Source organism: Pipistrellus kuhlii, unplaced genomic scaffold, assembly GCF_014108245.1.
Source record: "Pipistrellus kuhlii isolate mPipKuh1 unplaced genomic scaffold, mPipKuh1.p scaffold_m20_p_12, whole genome shotgun sequence".
Classification (NCBI taxonomy): domain Eukaryota; kingdom Metazoa; phylum Chordata; class Mammalia; order Chiroptera; family Vespertilionidae; genus Pipistrellus; species Pipistrellus kuhlii.
The window spans coordinates 28,639,642-28,644,726 of NW_023425427.1; positions in this window are offsets into that span (position 1 = coordinate 28,639,642).

Sequence of the window (5,085 nt, forward strand, 5' to 3'; positions counted from 1 at the left end):
CATGAGAGTGGGAGAAGACACTTGATAAAGACATAAGCAAATAAAAGTATATGTTTCATGTGATAGGAAAATGGAGATGAAGAAAAGTAAAACAGGACAAAAATAATAAAAGAGGGTGGAGGGGTGGAGTCAGGGGAGGCCTCCCTTGTGAGGGTGACTTTTAGTTAGGAAGTCAGTCAAGTGAACTATCTGGAAAAAAAGCTGTTTAGGTGGAAGAAACAGTAGTGGGAAAGCACTGAAGCGAGAACTCAGCACGGTGAGGGAGGAGCAGGGAAGCCTGAGCGGCAGGAACACAGTGATGAAGAGGGAAGCAGTAGATGATGTCAGGAAGACATCAGCTCCTCTGGGGAAGTGGCCAAGACACCTCAACTTGACTCTGTGGGATGAGCTTTGAGTTATGGAGATGGTCAATATTTATGTGCGGAAAAATCAGAAAGTCCACTGTTTTGGTAAAAAGAAAAGTTCTTCCATCAGAAAGGCTTAGGTAGCAAGTTTTATAATGTGTTTGTCTAATCAAGAGTTCAGAATGTCCCATCTCTATGGAGAGCATTGTCTACCTCCCAAGTGACCCTGGCCTTAGAGACAAAGTGTCCCCAGTGTTTTCAGGGCCATATCTCTCACCACATCCCTAACGTTGGTTTCTGATGTCCTCATTGGGCAGATTTCAGTGTGGTGTGTTCCAAGGAAAAGGATGACTGGTAAAGGATGAACACTGTTTATATTGAATAGATTAGGGGCCTAAAAAATACTTTTTGTTTTAAATCATAAAAAACAAAAACAAATTGTTGCAAAATCAATGGCCTCCCACTGTATCTATGAGCTGCATAGTACTTCTCTCAAGTGTAGTTTTGGTCAACTATGTCACTCACTCAGCCACTTAGTGCTGTGTTAAGCATAATCTCAAAGTTAAACTGGTATAACCAAGTGAATGGTTGACTCTTTATTTTGTATTTCTGGGAGCAGGCATTTTATCAGAATTTCTTAGGTGGAGCACTTTTCAAATGAGGTAGTTTTTATGCAAGGCTTTATAAAATCTTACCAAATAGACCTATGTTTTATGGGTTTTGTTGATCTTAAGGATGACCATGGTCCCATCTTTCCCCCTCTTGGCACCCATCATCTGCCAAGAAACATCACTAGTTTCTGGTTTTCTGATCCCCTTTGCAACTTGTGACTGGGTGACAAAAAAAAAAAAGTCATTCTATTTGGAACTCTAAATATATCAAGCTTGTCAAACTGTTCAAGGGAAAAAAAATGCAATCTTTTTGCTTTTTAAAGTTTTTCTTAAAGGCACATTTCATCTTTGTTGCAATGAGGTTAATTCCAGGTCACATGAAAAGAAAGAAGAAAAGAGAAAGAAAGAAAGAAAGAAAAGAAAGAAAGAAAGAAAGAAAAAAAGAAAGAAAGAAAGAAAGAAAGAAAGAAAGAAAGAAAGAAAGAAAGAAAGAAAGAAACACACATAAATCTGTGCAACACAGATAATGCAGCAGCTTGGACTGTAGGCTGCAGTGGAAACTAGGAAGAGTGGGATATTCAGTAGGCCTTTTATGGGCAAAGGCAGGACATTGCACTTAAATTGCCTGACATTATATGTCAGGGGGAGAAAAACAACACAGGAACTTTTGCTGCCAGGGAGTTTGTGTGGTTTGGTTGCTCTTCAAAATCCTTTGTGTTCTGATATGTGCAACCCAGGTGGTAGGCCTATTCTCCTTTTTAATCCTTTCCTATCTCACAGAGAGTACCATAGTGACTCTTTAGAGAGCGGAAGTCAGCAACCTTGACCTTACTACTTACACAGCTAGGTTTATGAAAAAGATAGCCACTGCCAATGGTTCACAAGGAAGGTCCTGCCAAATTCATTGATGACCATGACACAGAGCTATCACTCACCTGCTCCGGGTATGTTCTCCCCCACCTTTCCTCAAAACAAACACTATGCCTCACCTGCGTGGCTCAGTGGTTGAGAGTGACCTATGAACCCAGAAGTCGCGGTTGCCAGCTTGATCCCTGATGTGGTGCCTGCAGGAGGCAGCCGATTAATGATTATCATCATTGATGTTTCTATCTCCCTCTCACCCCCTTCCTCTCTGAAATCAATAAAAATGTTTTAAAAACACAAACACACTACTTGGACTAGGGTGACCAACCATCAAGGTCCATCCAGGACTGGGGGACTGACTAGGATACGTGAGTTTCCTAAGAGTGGGAAAGTCTGGGGCAGAGCAGAGATGTTGATCCTCCTAACTTGGACCCCCCCATGAAGTCTGGAGCAGCTCTCGATTGGGAGCTGCACTGCTTTCTTTCACCACACACGGGGTAAGGACTCAATGTCCAGGCCTTTCAGGTATACCATGTAGAATTCCTCTCCTTTTTTCCAGTATCTGAAAACCTGACAATTTCCAAATTAACAAAATGGGGATACTAATTGTCTACTTCCTAGTTCTTCTATGAGAATTAATATCAACATGTCTAAAGTACTTACTACAACAAAGCCTGGCACTAACAAAAGTTACCTATTGTCATAATGATCATTAGCTTATGGATGGGGGAGAAATGATGCAGGACTTCATATGGTAGTTGATTCTGTCCTAGTGAATCCTGCTGTATTATCTTTTCAAAAGTTAAAAAGAGAAGAAGTAAAAGAAAAAGGAAGAAAGGAGGGAAGAAGGGAGGGAGGGAAGGAGGGAGAAAGAGAAAAAGAGAGTCAGTTAACTCAGGAAGATTTATCTACTGTCTTAAAAATTAATTCTATTCACAAGGACTGACATTTGAACATGGCCAAAGACCATATAAGTGTTTCTAAAATGAAAATAATTGACCCTAAGTGGCTTGGTTCAGTGGATAAAGCATCAGCCTGCAGACTGAAGGGTCTCAGGTTCAATTCCAGTCAAGGGCATGTATCTTGGTTTCAGTCACATCCCCAGTTGCAGGTGTGCAGGAGGCAGTTGATTGATGTTTCTCTCTCATGGATGTTTCTAACTCTCTATCCCTCTCTCTTCCTCTCTGTGAAAAATAAATCAATAAGATTTATTTTAAAAAAACAATAAAATAATTGGTATGAATACACTACATTTTCTGAATAAGTTACTACTCTTATCAACATTTTTTATCATAGTTAGGAAATGCAAACAACCAGAAAATCCACTAGTAAAATAATGATTAACATAATTATGTTACACCCATACTCTGCAATTTGTTCAAATGAATAAGGTAGATTTTTATGAACTGATATGGAAAGATCCCCAAGGTATACTGTTGCAGAACAATATATAGAGCTTAATTTCATGTGTGCAAACAAACAAATCACAAAAATGCCTCTATTATGTATAAGTACATGAATGAAGAAAAAGGGTCTGAAAGAATAGACACAAGTATCTAAGGATTACCTTTGGGAACAGGAGAATGGGTTTGGGTGGCTTAACAAGAGACTCGTTTTCATGTTCAAATTATGTGTTGCTTAAAATTTAAACAAAGAGAATATAGTAATATATTCATATATTATTGATATTTTATAATTTTAAAAAATAGTATAATGAAACAGCTGTAGAAAATAACTCTTGTTATTGTTTTGTCTTGTTGTCTACTTCTCCCTCATTCTCAACATCCCTCCAAAATAGAAAACAAATCAAAAGTGGCAAAAGTGGCAAAGTATACAGGTTACTACAGAAGAGGTATATGACATGTAATACACTATCTGGTAACAAGAGTTGACCATAGTAATGAGTCCACCTAATTATACCCAAGTACTAGTCCAAACAAATAGCCAAATATGATTCCACAATAAGTTCTTAAAAAATAAAATTTGTTAGCTGTTTTTTTAAAAAAATATATGTTATTTTTATTGATTTCAGGGAGGAAGGGAGAGGGAGAGATAAAAACAACAATGATGAGAGAGAATCACTGATCAGCTGCCCCCTGCACATCCCACACTAAGGTTCAAGCCCACAACCTGGCATGTGCCCTGACCAGGAATTGAACTGTGACCTCTTGGTTCATAGGTCAACACAAACACTGAGCCACGCTGGCCGGGCTATTTAAGTAGTCTTTAAAATTGTTTATGGCTATGTTAACAGTATCTGGAGTTTGTTTGAAAGTCTTCTCTAATCAGGTAAGATATCCATGACATTTAAAGATTCTTTAATCAAATTGTTTTCACTGAAAATAAGTATGGCTTTAAAATTATAAAAAGTTCTATATGATTAAATTGCTAGTTGCGTCATCAAGTTCTTCAGGGGAAAAGATATTCAGCCAACCACTTGTTGATCTGGGTCTAAAACCAATCCATTATTGGATTCACTGATATTTAATCATTTAATAATTAATTATTCAAAAGGAAAAATATTAATAATGGCATGTATGCTTTCAAGTTTTTAATTAGTTGACCTGCTCTAAATACAATATTGTAATCCTTTTCAGTCAATCATTTTGGAAATAATAAAAATATAATTGAGTCTTATCACCTTGATCTTTGATTTGGGAAGGGACTAACGAAGGAAAGGAAAGAAACATCAAACATTAGTAACACCCAACATTTTTTTTTTAATTGATTTTAGAGAGAGGGCAGAAAGCAAGAGGCACAAGCCCCAACTGAGCCCACACTGGGAATCGAACCCACAAACTGGGTACATGCCCTCACTGAGAATTGAACCTGGAACCTTTTGGTGTATAGCAAGGATGGGGAACCTTTTTTTGCCAAGGGCCATTTGGATAATTATTACATTATTCGTGAACCATACAAAATTATTAACTTAAAAATTACCCTGCTATATTTGGTCAAACATTTAATTAACTCACTCCTAATGTCTTGGTAGGACCAGACCAAATGATTTTGGGGGCCTTATAAAGCCTGCAGACTGGACATTCCCCACCCTTGGCATATAGGATGATGTTCCAACCAATGGAGCTACACTGACCAGAGAACTAAACAGTTTTTAAAAACCCAGCAAAGACTTTGTGCTTCACATAGCTCTACTCAGGCACACAGAGGAAATGAAGTTACCATGACAAGAGTATTACAATAATGCCATGGAAGCAATTCTTGTCTCCGTAATAGAAAGTTAAATGTCAAGTTAAAATAACTCCAGG